The sequence below is a fragment of the Andrena cerasifolii genome, chromosome 10 (genome assembly GCF_050908995.1).
Source record: "Andrena cerasifolii isolate SP2316 chromosome 10, iyAndCera1_principal, whole genome shotgun sequence".
Classification (NCBI taxonomy): Eukaryota; Metazoa; Arthropoda; class Insecta; order Hymenoptera; family Andrenidae; genus Andrena; species Andrena cerasifolii.
In genome coordinates this window covers 9,034,327-9,050,223 of record NC_135127.1, presented here as the reverse complement: position 1 = coordinate 9,050,223, position 15,897 = coordinate 9,034,327, and positions in this window count along the sequence as shown.

Sequence of the window (15,897 nt, the reverse complement as noted above, 5' to 3'; positions counted from 1 at the left end):
CGGGCACAGTACCCCTGGGGTGACGAGGAAACCTGTGCGACTTTGTGTTCCTGTCGATTTTGCAACGTTTCGTTCGCAACGGAATCCACGTTTGCCAACTTCCCTCGGTGCACCCTTCCCTCTGCCTCGTACCCGACGCTTTACAGTCAGTAAAGCGTTTTCCTTATTGTCCTACACCACTCTCAGAATGCATCGTCAACCTTGCAACTTTCCTGCATATATCCGCGGTGGATCTCGAAGACCCATACCCTTTCGTGTCTCCGTTCGCACCCCTTTGTCTCCTCCGCGTTGACACGCTCCGGTCCGCGGCTAACAATCGAACTCGCCGGAGAGTTTTGATTAAAACCCGGCCGCAGGAAACGGCAGAACGATTCATTGTTCTTGGGACAAGGTAAATACGCGCGGCGAGTCGCGCGTCACTTCGAACACAGGTGAAGGCAGGAAAAGCCGCGGAACAAGGTGAAACGTTTCATTGTCCCGGACGGTTTCGTCGTTACGCCCACGACAGCAAAACTCCGGGGACTCTGGCCTTCATTCCGCGCGACGAGTTGCTTTTGTTCGAAAAAGAAAGCCCGATGGATTTTCCCTCCACCGCATCCCGCGGAGTGCTTCTATCCATCCTTCTGTTCTCCCCTCGTGGGTGTAGATCGAACGTGTAATCCTTCGTCCGTCAGCTCCGATGCAGGCTCTGTTTAGTTGGGCAGCTAATGGAGCCTTCGTTGTTCTCGTCCGCCTTAATTCGTGGCGGGGAGAACAGAGTGGCAATCCTGTTTCTACGGGCATTATCTGTGAGAAAGTATCTGGTATATCGGCTCCTCTATTGAGCTTGACGATCTAGAATCGAGGGGATTAAGGAAGACATTGGGTCAAGCGGTTGCGCGTTTCGATCGAGGCCTGCTAATTTTTCCCGCGGCACGCAATTCAATTTTCAGGCCGCGTAAAACTCGACTCGTGTATCCAATTTGTAACGTTCTGCGAGGCGTGAGAAGGCGAAACCGCAGCGGCCGAGCATTAGCCTGGTGGAAAAAATCTATTGATTATTACAAAACGACCAGGTAATATCTCTCGCCGCCTACTTACCTACTTATCCGTCCGTTCGTCGTTGCGTATTTCGAGGTTGCACGAAAAACACCCCCTCGCCACCGAACGCGCTGCACTGTCATCGTTCCATTTCCTCGTAGCGGCTCTTCCACGATAATCCCCGTTGATGGTGATTATACCTGACCATTAGAGAGAGCCTCGAGCGCTCGTCGACGAGATTTTTCGTGGAAAGTAGAAGTGGAATGCCCGCGGACGCAGGAAATTCGATTCTAAGCAGCTCCTACGACGGGAAAGTGGAGGAAAGAGATGAGGGAACTGGAGAACGACGGTGTCCTGAATGATGTAACTCGAGTATACTTCTTTATAATTCCGGTAACTTTATTGAGGGAGGATCCTGTTCATTGGGCTGAGAACATAGCAAAATTTAGGATTTTTTTTTTAAGAATCCAGCGTTCCGATTCATCTGAAATTTGGACCATGTTTTCAGGCATCCTTGAGGAAACTGTAGTTTTTTTTTATTAATTTTTAACCATAGATATAGTAGTTATGCATAACCGACCATCACGCGGCGCAAAATTCGTCGTCCGTTGGTGTGGACGATGTTTATTATTAAAAATGAATGAAAGAAAAACTGCAACTTCTTCAAGGATGCATAAAAACATGGTCCAAACTTCAGATAAGTGAAAATGCTAGTTTCTTAAAAAAAAATCCTAAATTTCGCTAGGTTTTTAGCCCATAAAATAGGATTCCCCCTAATGAGCTTGAGACGTAATTGAGGACTTTAAAGTAAGAGAGGTGCAACTCTATTTTCGACAGTTTTTGCATTACGACCTGTAATGTACGTAAAGAAAAAGGATTTATTGCAAATGTAGAACCTGCACTCGTTACTATTTTCTGCAATATTTTTCTTTTAGGCAGCTCCAGATTTGAAAAATTCGCCAGAATAGAAATAAAAACCTATCAACTCGATAATTACTACTTACCCTGTGAAAATATATATTTTTCAGTTAGTGCTCTCCCTTTAACGTTAACTCAAAGCATTAATTTTATAAACAGTAGAGTGCACCTCTCTCGCTGCAAGTTCCTCAAGTAGAGGATAAAAAGTAGAAGCACGACATTCGCTATTAATCTCAATCCTGAAAGCTCCGGAGACCATCTCCAGCCAGAGTGCCGCTAAACCGTAGCAAAGCGTACGTACTTGGAACTCTCCGCGCCGTTATATGGGACGACAAAACGAGCACTCGAACCATAACAACGTAAATTGCAGGCGACGCATCCCCTTTAATCTGAGCGCCGATCGTCTATTATTAGCGAAAGGCATTGTCTCCGTTTAATCGGGCCACGCAACTCTAATGGAGCCTCGAACGCCCACGAAATCGAATCTCCGCGATGCGATGGTTCCGCGCGTAAACGGGGTGAGACGGGGTACCTTGCCTCGAACGCATCACGTAATTGATCGTTCGCGGAGGGTAGCGCGTCGTCACGCGACGCATCGACTCGAGGCCAGGGTAAACGGGAACCACCGAGTGGATTGGATATGCTAATTTCCTAAGAGGGACTGTCTGCTGGCCGTTGTCTGCCATTGTGCGGCGAGTACGCGTCCCGGCAACGAGGTCGATCAGTCGCTCTGGCGAGGGAGACCGAGTGGGTTGACCGATGGGTGGTGGTTTTTAACAGACGGGAAAATTGAATACGTGGGCGACGGTCGTTTGTATTAGATGCAGCGTTGGGCTTCAGGATGAGGAGAGTATCGACGACTAAGTTGTTTCGATTAATCCATGGGAAATATAGGCCCGAGCCTTGTCAGGGAAAAAGCTTTCCACTTCGTGGGTAGAGGCTAAGTCTTCGGGTGCTTCGATTAAAGGATTTTGCTTTCTTAATCCCGAGACCTAGATCTTCTAAAAGTTCATACAGTGAATTCCAGCCTGTTCCGTTTGAATTTGCAGGAATAATCGCCCACCAAAATTGCCCACGGTCCGGCGGGCGTGTTTCATTTTTCCTTTCGCACGCAACGCTCGCGGGATATACGACACTGGCTCCGGAGGCATGTGCAGCGCGGCAAGTCGCGCGGAACGCATTATTTTCCTTTGGCAGCCTTAAAATATGTTGCTACCTGTTCGCGTGGAAGCCAAGGAGGGGAAGAGGAGACGGGACGGCGGTGGTGGACGCGAGGGAAAAGGATAGGACGCTTCAGCATTTCGTACCTCGCGGAACCAGCGCGGAAATGAGGACGGTCGATGAAGCATGGGTGTTAATGCCTCCGCGCGAAACGGCGAAACACCGGTCGAACACGCCTCGGAATTAGCGAACGCAAACAATGGAATACGCTAACAGGCGGATTTCCATAAAATCGATGCCCCTGAGTTTATGACTGGCCGCGTGGAATCGCGATTACGGTATTATCCTCCGAAACGCGTCCTCCGCGTTCCAGTTATTATAATGCTGCGACGCGTTCCTGCTCAGCGGCGACGGAACCCAAGCCTGGCTCTCTGTTATCTCGCGCTATAAAGAGCAGAAGCTGTCGATAAACCGACCGATGCAACGCGAGTCTGCCAAGTGTCAGCTGCGCCCTTTGGAAGGATCCTAAAAAATTGCGCTAGTAGCGCAAGTGGTGCACGAATTAGACCACAGTGGAATAGTCAACGCATGCTCAGACCTCGGCGAAGCTGTGGTCGGGGGAAACTCGAGACGTCCCGTCATTTCTTCTCAAAGATCCCACTGGCTACGTGAAAACTTCCTCGGTCGTCAAACGAAACGTTTCAATCCGCCACGACACGGAGCAGGCCTGCAATTACGCTCGCAGGCACGGGTTACGGAATACTTAAGTCGTCGCCGGTGTCACGGCGTACAAACCATATCGTTACTCCAAGTAATCACGCTCTTAGGGGAACCTAATTTCGCGGCATCTGGTCCCCGGGGCGCCGTCGTGGAACTTTCTCGGCCGGGAGTCGCGCAAAGTCAATTCAACGACAGTTAAGTAAATTTGGGTTTGTTGGACGACCTCGGAGTGACGAAGTAATTCGTGTCAAGCGATCTGACCGCGACGGCTGACTTATTATTATTTTATTTTATTTATACGGATGACTCCTTTTATGTACAAAGGTTTACAAAGTGTTGTCGGAAAATAATTGAATGGGAGGCTATTTAGACGCTATGCTGGTGGCCATGACTCGTCGCGCTTGCAATTTGAAAGAAGTGAGTGGGAATCCAAAAAAGTTCAGTCCGCAAGCATAGGTATTAGCTAACTTACATACCCTAGTGACCGGATCACTGTGACCAAAGGAGGAAGAATAGAATTTGGCTTTAAACAGAGGAAAACTCCTAACTCGTCTTTCAGGTGCATTTGAATTAACCTGCTGAAGAAGTTGTGGGCAGTCCATTTGTCCATTCAATAATTTAAAGAGAAAGACCAAGTCAGACACCGTCCTTCTGTCCTTCAAGCTGTACATCCCATTTAAGTGGAATCCCTCGGCGTTTCAACGAAACACGAATTACGTTCCCTTCGCGTTAGCGATACATTTACTAGTCCCTTGGGTCTCGGAGTTTGCCACTTTACCGAGGCTCTACATTATCAAACAGTTCTCTTAGTCTTCTCAGAAAATGAGGACCTGCGGCGAAATTCTTCGCCGGTATATGCTTTCCTTACGCTTGTTCCTCGAGTCCCATCAAGGTATCCTCCCAGCCAAAGGACTGGCCATCGAGTCTCAGCGCAGCTCGGTCGAATTTACGAGGACGAGGGTCGCGCGTAATCCGAAAAGCCACCGGTTAATTAACCAGAAACCAGAGTATCGACTCGGTAACGGCGATAACGAGGTGGCCGAACAATGTCCGCCCGTAGCCTGTACCGTTATTTTTTTATATTTACAGCGCGATACCGTGCAACGTTCCGGGCCCTCCTGTTACGCAACTTTCGTAACTGTATATCGCGACCGTGTCACGGGATCAACGGAGAAATATGCCCCGGCTTCGAGCGAGCTTTCGGCGAGAACTTACGAGCCTCTTGGTGGCGAGGCGCGGGTTCCACGCAGGAGTCGTACCCCCGGGGCGATAAATCCAGGCTTCGATGGTGAAATATACGCGGTGATGCGTTCCAGATGGCACGGAGGTGAGCTGGCACTGTGCTCTGGCACGAAATCTCCGCTACGAAACCTCGAAATGGTTCTGGAGTCGAATTACAAAGGTCTCAGCGACAGTCATAATCGAAGTCATAGGTGGGGCGAATATCAGGTGAAATTTCGGGTCAGGGAGCTCTCGACTGTCATTCTCTAAATGGGATTTCGTCGAGGAGCGAACGAGCCAACTCGGTTTACCAAGGATGTCAGCTTGCCCGACAATGACGTTCAGCTGGAACACTGCTGCATTCTGATTAGACGCGACTATTTCGGGCGTGTAGCTGGCCGCCAGACGAGAATTCGCACTATGTATCGATACTTTGCATAGAAATTGGCTTGACCCAATTTACATAAGAGAGAACCGGCAGGGACGATCGCGGGAGGATTTCACAGGGGGTGCACGGAGCCTACTTTCGCATTCACGCCTCTATCGGGAAAGTCTTTGTTGCTTTCCAAGCCGCAAGCTGCATCTACTTGCTTCCATCATCGGTGGATTGATTCACTCTGACGAGGTAGCGGAATTTCATATCGATCCCGGGTGGATCTTCGGAGTCTTCAATTTGGAAGACGAAGAAGGAACTTAGCGAAGAAACTATGTTTCTTTTTCTAAAACAAATTCAATGCCTTCAAGAGTAGGTTAACTTGCCTAAATCGTACCCCTTAAGAACAAGTGCCTATTACATGAAAAATAACAAGGAAAATCAAAGAAAATTAGCGGTGGTCAACTCTTTATTAAATAGAATAAACAATTTATTTTCAATATGGAAAAAGTACGATTTAGGATTAAGGTTCCTAAATCCTACAACACTTATCCTAATTCGTACTTTCAAATTTAATTACTACAATCGTTATACACATAATCAAAAGTATTTCTATCCCCGCACAAAGCTGGCGTATCCATATTTTGCACTGCGTGCATTGCATCATATTTTCCTATCTATTTCCTTGACAGAATTCACAAAAGCAGCTTTCATTCTCATCCTCTTTCTCCCACTTCTTTTCTTCCTTTCCTTTATTGGCTTTGACGTTATTATTCCTCTTACGAGTTTTCTGTACTCTTCTGGTTTTTCTGGTTATGATATTCTTTTTAGCTTCATCCAATTTCTTTTCTGGATTGTTTTTGTGTTCATACCAGTACGATAAATATAGAGCACTGTTCTTTGATGTCGAAACAAGAAATAAACTTGAGAATAGACGTAGTTTCACATAGAATTTGTTTCACTGCCCCTCACAAATAGTAATTGTACAAAATCCTTAAGAATCTTGGCAAAATTTTAGTGAAAAGTACCCGAAAAACCTGCTTTCTATTTTTTTGTGTACACAGTTGTACACAGTTTCTACCCAGAAGGGCGATTGTGACTGTCTCGGGTTAAAAGAAACAGCGGGGTTACGATTTAGGCAGGTTTACCCTAAATTGTTCTCCGCAGAGAAAAAAAAAGGCCACGTTAGTTTAATTCTTTGAAGCTTGCGCCGTGTCCAACCGCATCCATTCGTCCGTCTTCTACAGGATTTTCGTCACGTCCGCGAAACATTCCCTGTCTCCGTGCCCGCCGTTCGCCGCGAAATCCCTGCCTGGCATCGTCCCCTCGTCAGAATCGCTTCGAGACAAAGATTTCTGTTCTCGGCGCGCATCCACGGGACGGATGCCTCTGCATCCCGTCTGCGTGCAAAACTTTCACCACTGTGCATTGTCTCTATCATTATGCTAACTCACACGCGCCGATGCGGACACAGAGGCTTTCGTTTCGCCAGTGACAGTCTGCTCGCTCAGGAACGGGGATTGTCGCGCGCGCTGAAGTCGCGGAGGCGGTTGGACGGACGATTTCTTTCGCTTCCGACTGCGAAACCCACTCTACCGTCGCCGCTTCGAGAAAGAAACTGCACCTGGGAATTTTAATCCGGAATGGTGTCGTTCGCTGCGAATACCACGAGCGCAAACTCTCCTGGATTATTCAGATTTAGCTGCAGAATTATTTACTCATTTCCCCATTCGGTTATCAAGCAGCAAATGGTATGCTATTCGTAAGGAATTCAAGCGGTTGAAGTGGTAAAACGTTGGTCTCCGCGTCCGACTAGCCCCAACCTCGTTTCTCACGCGCAAACGGAGAACGATTTGCCAGAGAATGTCTAACAACCTCACCCTCGGGGGCCAGGATCTTTTTCCAACGAGAGCCCACTTATCGCTGTCATCCCCGAAATTGCATCGCTGCACGCGAACAGGGGACACCTGGGCTTGCCACTCGTTGTTTAAACGGCAACCACTATGGGCGCAGCGCGATTGTTCCGAGCGGCGGAATGCCGCGGCATTAAACCTTTACGGCTCGTTGATATCGTAGACGTTCCGAAGTGTCTTCCAGAAATAGAAAGTGGCTTCTCCGCTCGAGGATTCTTCGTCCTTCGAGCGAGCGCAAGAAAGAAGTATCTCGATCACTCTCTCCGGTGTCAGATTGCTCCAAAGCTCCGGAAGAAAAACAATCCCCGGAGTTTGCATTCGTGAACGATGCAGATTCGAGCGGAGTGGAGTCGCGGCAGCGAAAAACTGGGACGATTTATAGCCAGTACATCATCCGGCAAAAACATTGTTTTGTCATCGGCGAAGCCCCGGTTGGTATCGTTAACAATGCTAAGCGGAGCCCCGATTATTCGAGGCGGACGTGACGTCGAAACAGTGAAAACTCCTGGCAGAGCTGGCTGTTACACTCGAGATCCTTAGGCCGCGTTCGCAGGGCGGGCGATTAAATTTTACGATGATTCTAATCGCACCGCGAGAATCCTGCGTCGGGAGCGCCGATCGCGAAACGCGCGTAGAAAATTAGATAACGACCAGCGGACCTCGCGTATTTTCCCGTCGCCGTTCCGGTGAAAGGGCGGCTTTAAGTCGGAGCCTCGATTATCCGGGGCCATTGAGGGCGAGGCGGTCTCGAGCGAGCCGTTTTACCGAAGAATAAAGCGGAACTTGGAACGGGCAATCGGGCCTCAATTGCGACAAACTTTCTCTGGTATCTTCCCATCGAGTGCCTTCGACGATGCTCGATCGAGTTTTAAACCAGCCGCGAATGCACCTTCGTTTAATCCTCTCGCTCCATGGAACGCGCTGAATGCTGCAAAGCGAGGATAGAAGTAAGGAGGTTTAAAGTCCTCGGATAAAGGACGTTCCCGTTTTTTCTTATTAGAAATTGGAAAATGACGAAGCCTCTTCAAGCAGGACCTCGGATTTCGTAAGCTCGAACCGTCGCGACCTTCTCCTCCTCGGGGTCTCGTCAACCTTCCAAAAGAAGGCCGCGATCGTTCGTACACAGGCATCGCAGTTGTTTCCCCTGAAAAAACGCGCCTCCGCAATTGTAATATCAAGAGCATTGTCCGTGACAAACAATGGCAGCTGGCTTCAGCCGTGACTTCCTTCTTTTTTTTCCACCGTTTCCTATTCTCGTTCGACTCTATTACGAAACCGCCGGGCCTCGCCAAGAAGCACTTTCATCCTCTTGTTCCTCATCTTTTTTATCATGCCTCTGATCTCGTAATTCGCGAAATCGCTGGTTTTACATAATGTCTCGTTACACCAGCGACGAGTGGAACGAAAGAAGTGACGCTTGTCTCCTTAATCGCGATAACGAGGTGTCGACAAGTTCCTCCGAAAGATCGCGGACTCTAAAATCGGAGGAAATTAGATTCGCTGCTTTGTAGCAGCGAACCAAGAAGAATACCGAAGCGATTTACCTGGTTTCGATACGATTTTTCCAGGGAAGAATAAAGTATAACCGAGCTGTCATTGGAAAGGCAGAAAACACATTATAAGTGCAATATAGCTCTTAAGAAAATTTAAAGTTCCTATATTCTCGCGATCTCGCGAACAGGTATCATGGAAACTTTGTTTTTTTTTGCCGATTCCCTCTCTAGTTTTAAGCAGAACGTTCAGAAAGCCTTGGTTCTTGATGGCATTATTTAGAGTAAGCTTGTCCCGTAAAATAACTAAAATAAAAATAAAATATTCTTCTAAGCACGTGCGCTCACGTGAGCCTGTTGCTTAAATATAATTGTTATAGTGACGAGGTGCCAATTTCAGCGGTGTTTATACCTCTGATATTCATATAATTCTGTTACGTATTTTCTTATGGCTAAATAAACACATTTACAAAAAAAAAAACAAGAAGAATCTGCGCGCCTGCATTTCATTGGCCCCAAGACCGTGGTGTGCTCGCATCGCCACGTTTTGTTGAATATTATGTCGGGAAGAATCCCGCGGACGGGCAGAAAAGTGTGTTGGATCGCGTCCAGGTCGCGGGTGCCCGTAATTCAGCGGAACATCGAATCTCAAAGTGGCGAATATATCAACACGGTGCGAGGCGCCCGTTCCGAAGGCTTGCCACGGCCGCACTCGGCTCGACGCTGGCGGAAGCCGCGATAAATCGAGAGATTCGAGTGCGCGAGACTGGTAGAGACAGTGCACGGAACGAATGGCGATTTTACAGCCGAATGTTGGCGCGGAGATCCTCCTTACTGGGCCAATGCGGCTTTACAGAACGGAACGGACAGACGTTTTCTCGTTTCCCACTTTTTAAATTGGCCGCGCGATGATAAATCCGCGCGGCTTTAATTGTGCCGAGCCGAGCAGGGACGAGGTCTCTCCTCACTCGATTCATTAGCGAGAGATCATTTTCCGTGCTTGGGATAGGAACCTCGAGCTGCTCGCTATTCGTCATTTATTTCCGAACTCATCAGCGATCGCCCTCGCATTTAGGAAATGATTGCTGCGAAGATTCGCCCCAGATTCATCACCTCCCTTCGTAACAACTCGCCACTCCGTTTTACCATCCACCGATCGGTTTCTCAAGGAAGTCACGTCTCTCAGCGTCCGCGGCGCCGATTCGTGTTCGATAGCTCGCGCGGTCGAGCGCAAAAAGACAGGAATCTTCGGTTTAATATCGCGTCTCCGGGGGGGAATCGTCTTTTTGTCTCGTCGCCGAGTCAGCAGCGGCGGGACGAATTAATATCCCCGCTGGGAAATGTTGCTCCTCGTATATTTATCATCGCTCCATTCTGCCCCCCTCCTTCGGCCGGTGGAAGCGGCGACGCGGGGCCAGAAAATGCCGCTAGAAAATGTGTATTGCGACCCAGTGACACGACGAAGATCCCCAGCAACCGTTATCGCGTGCTGCCGCGACTTTTTCCCCGCGTCTCTGCGACACGTTTCAGGAATGCGAGGACGTTATCGATGCTGGCTAGTGGTTCTTGATCTCGACTCCCTAACAGATGGCCGCGCGGCATGCTAGCCCCCAGGAAACAAGCGCGAAAGTATCCGAGAGCCACAGGACAACGACTTTATCCCCTCGAGGCCACCGAGCGCTCCGAATTTCCTCACCTCCGCTTCGTGCGTCGCGCAGGAGTCGCGCGCGAAATTTATAAGATTAGATTACTTTCTAATTGAAATACCTTGCAATTATCTTCTCCGCTATATTGGAGAGATGCCTCTTTGCCCCGGAGCGAGCAACCCTCCGAAGGCCTCGAAAGATGACTCGACTTTCCAGGAAGATCCACGCGGAGAGGTTCCGAAACACCGTCGGATCGCATGCCTCGGCTACCTAGCCATCGCGCAATCCGAAGAAAACGCTTCGTCGTCGTCCACCTAACTGTATTTTAATTGTATCAAAAGACGGGAGCGAGCGAAGGCGGTCATCGTTGCCCGGGAGTTAATTAAAATTTATTGCCGCACCGGGCACGCGTACGCGTTTGTTAAGTTATAATGGAAATCTGTACGGTGGGTGGGGGCGGCGTATCGAGCACGCGCGCGCGCGCGGTAATTGCGGGAAAATAAAACGGGGCCCCTAATTTAACCGCACCGCCCCTGCCGAAATTGTTACAAGAAAAGATTGAGAAGGAAGAGAAGGAAGAGTCCAGGGGGGGCTGGAGATGTCGAGATCGATCGGCTGGATCGATCGTTTGCTCCTCGTCTTCCGGCGTCTCTGTGCCCTTGAAGTGCAATTAAACGCGGGTGCGCGGCAGCGGAGGGACCGGAGGCACAATGAGAGGGACATGCTCGACGGCGAAGTGGTCGATAATTAAGAAGAGGGAATCGAACTCCGGTTCGTCAGCAATTTCTGGTGCTACGGTAGATCCGCGCGGATGCGAGACTTGCCTAACAGAGTTACCGAGGTGTCTTCTAATAATTTCATAAGACAACGGTGGGGGCGTAATGGAATTTGTAACAGTAATGAAACTCTCAAGTCTACATCGCCTCGTAGCCAGCACCGCGAACACCCGCTCGCCTTTATAAATAAATCGAATTCATTATCGAGACGAGCCGTTGTCTCTCTGTACCAGCGACCCACTTATTACCTTCCGAGGAGGACGGCCCGATAGCTGGCCGCGTTCGACGCATGCAAAGCCGCTGGGAACGTAGCTCCCTTTCTTTTTCTGAAAAGAAGGCGCGAGCAGCGGGCACGGAGAGCGTACAAAGAGAGCAGAATCAATTTTCAGCGTCTGTTTAAACGAATTATCGACGAGCCGACTGACGCCGAAGGGGAACGGCGAGCGGTATACCGAGGAGGGAGAGAAAAGAGACGAGGTTTGATCGATATCGAGCGCAATTACCCGCGATCCATCGGACGGCGCGAATAAATTCAATCCAGAGAAGAGCGGTTGTCCCTGCGGCCGACCATGGTCCAAGTGACCCACTTCCGTCGAGGAGGAAGAAGAAGCAGGAGGAGAAGAGGAGCACAGCCACGGGGTAGGCGAAAACGGCAGCGAAGGAGGCAGCTCGCCTCTCGGAGGAAAGGGAAGAGAGGCGTCTTCGAAGTACGAAACCGAAGATCGGAATCGTTTGCGGCGAGTTCCGTACGGAGAACGATTTAACTGCGCCTCATCCATAAACCCCGATGCAACGGTGTTCGTTATACCACGGAAATCCCGCTTAAAATCACCGTAAACCTGCCATCGCGGCTGCGTCAATTAGAGGCGAGCACACAGTCCCTCGAAAATGCAACGGAAAGGGGCATCGGTACGCCTCGCGCCGGTTTTATCGCGGTTCTCGCGCGTGGCTAATATAGTCAGAGTCGTCGAGCTCTTCGAAGACAATTTTTACGTTCCAGGAGACGATGGTTTTTAAGGGTGGAATCCTATTTTATGCGCTAAAAACATATCAGAATGTAGGAATTTTTTTTTAAGAAACTAGCATTTCGATTCATCTGAAATTTCGACCATGCTTTTATGCATCCTTGAAGAAGTTGCAGTTTTTTTTTTATTCATTTTTAATAATAAATATAGGAGTTATGCGTCACGCCACGCAAAACTCGTCGTCCGCTGCTGTGCACGATATTTACCTTCCAGGGAGTCTAAAACAGAAAAATGAAACGGCGTTTTACTTTGTAATATATGTAGCTTCAATTTGATGAACCAGAATACCGCTAAGTTCTACACTTCTTTCGTTACACAAGATAATTGACGCAGAATTGGACAGCAAAAATTAAAGGTTCAGACTTTCCATTTTGAAAACTCTCCACATACCTCAATAATTTTTTTTTGCTTTTTACTGATTCATCAATTTCAAGCTACATATGTATAAAATAAAACGCCGTATCATTTTGCTGTTTCAGATTAGCTGGTAGATAAATATCATGCACACCAACGGACGATGAATTTTGCGCGGCGTGATGGTCGATTATGTATAACTACAATATTTACGGTTAAAAATTAATAAAAAAAAACCTGCAGCTTCTTCAAACATGCATCAAAACATGGTCCAAATTTCAGATGAATCGAAGCGCTGGATTTTTAGAAAAAAAATCACAAACTTTGCTACGTTTTTAGCCCAAAGAATAAGATTCCCCCTTAAAAGCCTGACAGGGGACACTCTTCTACGATACTTTGATTGCACGTGGTAGAACACTTTGAAGCCCTGCCAGGGTTATGTAGACTGAGTCGACAATTAGAGGACCCTTGCGAGGCTCGCTGCGTTATTGGAGTAGGTCTACGTGATCCATCTAACCCAGAACTTGTGGGAAATGGAATGGTACCATTTACGACAGGTCCATTGCACCTTCACGCATGTCGTTGCCATGGCAGTGCTCGGTGCGCATCCCTGAGTGCTGCAACCTCGTTCCCCCGCGACGTCCTTTTTTGCTCCGCCGTTGTTATAACGAGCCGCAATTAACGAGGCCAGGCTGGCCAGCAATTTCGAGGATCCGTGTAACGCGTGGTGGGTCGTGGCGAGGAACGAGGGTCTTCTAAGTCGTCCCAGTGGCGTGGTAAATTCCGGTTCGGCTAATCGGCCCTGCATGCATCCCCCGGTGCATTCGAAATGAGGAGCTGGTCCCCCGCAGAGGCCTCCCTGTGTATCTTAAGCGTATGCAAAGCCCCCTCCCCAGCACCGAGATTGCCTTGGCGATTTATGCTCTAATATAAGCACGAATTTCGCGTGATACAATTACGCGGTAATGGTATCGCGGGGATGAATGGACGTTCATCTTCCATCGCGTTGCATCGACGCAAGTGAAAATTAGGGTCGAGGCAAGATTGATTCGATCGGAGCTGGCTCGCGATGGGCCATTGTTGCACCGTTGCTTTTATTCGCCAAGTGGGTCGTGGCGCACAGTGTTGCTTGCAAATTGAATTCGGATACATGCAATTTGCAACGCGGACCATCGTAAAACTTACGCGAAGTCGCGACGAAGTGCGCTTTCTCGTCGACTAGTTTCTAATCTCCACTTCGCACTGTAGACGTGGTCGCGAGTTTAGAATAACTCGCATTCAGGACTCGGCAGTATTGAAGAACTGTGGCATTTCATGGGAAAAGGGCAAATGCGCCAAAATGTCATTTCAAGAAAATTGATTGCAAAGCTTTCATTACAGTATAACTTAATAAAAAGTAATGGATTTAAATCCAATTTTTTCAAGGAGGTAGTACCGTGCCCTTCAAATGTTCTGAACACAGAAGTCATGATTTGAAAATCCTATGTGTCTTTATTTATAAGCTTCCAAGAAGTGGTTTATGTGCCCTTTTCCGTAAATTCATAATAAAATTGCTTCTTTGTCTAGTTATTAAATATAATTTTGTTTACTTACTTAGTTACACCTTTTTGTATACATTGCTTAAATAAAATGAAGCACATAAAGAAGCAAAAAATGTAATGTTTTAAGTAAGTATTAGCTTCTTCGACTCTTTACAGCAAGCTGTCTTACAAATCAATTTTTTCTTTCTTAAATTAACTTCTTCCCTTGCGGATTCGATACTCGCCTCACTGTCCGTATTTCCTCGCTTACACAAAATCCTCTGTGAAACTTGGTACACTGAAACTTGACGATGAACCTTTAATAGTAATTATGTCGTTCGAGACATTGAATTTTTTCACTTCGAGTCTGATAGTAATTGAGGCATTTGATGGAATATATATTCCTCAGTCGACTTAAATGATTTAAGGAAAAACGACGCATAAGCCTGTGGGCCCTTTTTCCATTAAATACCTCAATTACTATCAGACTCGAAGTGAAAAAAATTCAATGTCTCGAACGACATAATTGCTATTATGCACTACTGGTCCATCTCCCAAGCTATTCTTTCCCTCCTGGGAATACAAATTGCCTTGCCCCAAGAAGCTCGGGTGCATCGAACCGCTTCAGAAGGATCAAAGTGTAATCCGACGTTGCCCGCCGGTCCCTGTCGGATCAAGGAAGAAAAATGCATCGAGCAACATGCAAGTGCGACCCCGCCGCGTCACGGGGGCGCGTAATCCTTCCTCGATCCCTTGAAAAGACCCCCTGATCCGACTCGCTACTCGGAAGCGTACACCACCCCCGATAACTTAATGACAAAATACTGGCGCGCGGTGCACCGTCCGCGCCCGCGGCACAGCTGCATCTCGGTTGCATCGATCGCGTGCGCCTTCGAACGAACGGGCCACGCAAAAAAGAAAGCGATTGTCGACGCGAGGAGAAATTCCTTTTTTTTCAACCGGACCCCTCTGTCCGCCTGGAAACAATGGAATGAACCGCGGTGCGCGATGCACGCGCGATGCAACTGTACCGTGAAAAGAAAACGCATCTCTCCTGACGCTGCGTTTCGATCTACGCAGCCTCTCCGTTAATGGGGAAACGGCACGACGCTATCGGGATAATTAAGCAAAACCGTAGGTACTTAGGGGGCGATATGCAAACCCGCTGCTTGTGAATTAACAGTTTCTATTTCGAGATACCCGGTCGTTTCACAATTAACGATTCCCACGTCGCGCAGAACGACTGGAGTTACGTTCCTCTCGCGGCAGTTAAAGTAATTCGAGGTTCGTTAAGGTTCCATTACGAAGAGATGATAATAGGAGATTACAAGTGAAATTTCTTTTGGGGGTGGGGAGAGTCGAAGGAGGTTGGAACGGCGGTAAAACGGAGGGGGACGGAAAGGGGGTTAATTAATTGTGTCAATTACCCGTTTACCACCCGGTGGAAAAAAAATCTCGGTTTCATTAGGCGTTTACGCGCATTTCCAGTCTGAATCGCCGGATTTTTATACACGGCGGTACGCCATGCGAGCCTCCTATAACGTTCGTCTCTCTCTCTCTCTCTCTTTCTCTCTGGCCCCGTGTATCTAGCTCATCGCCATACATCTCGGCTCACGCGTTCGCAATTAGTGGACGCGGTTAATACAAGGGGAGCGCGTTAATTAACGCCGCCGCGATTTTCACCGGCACGGAATTATCGGTAAACAAAAGTACGGGATATTTCGTGGGTGAAAACGGAATCGAAGCGATAAGGCGCGCGA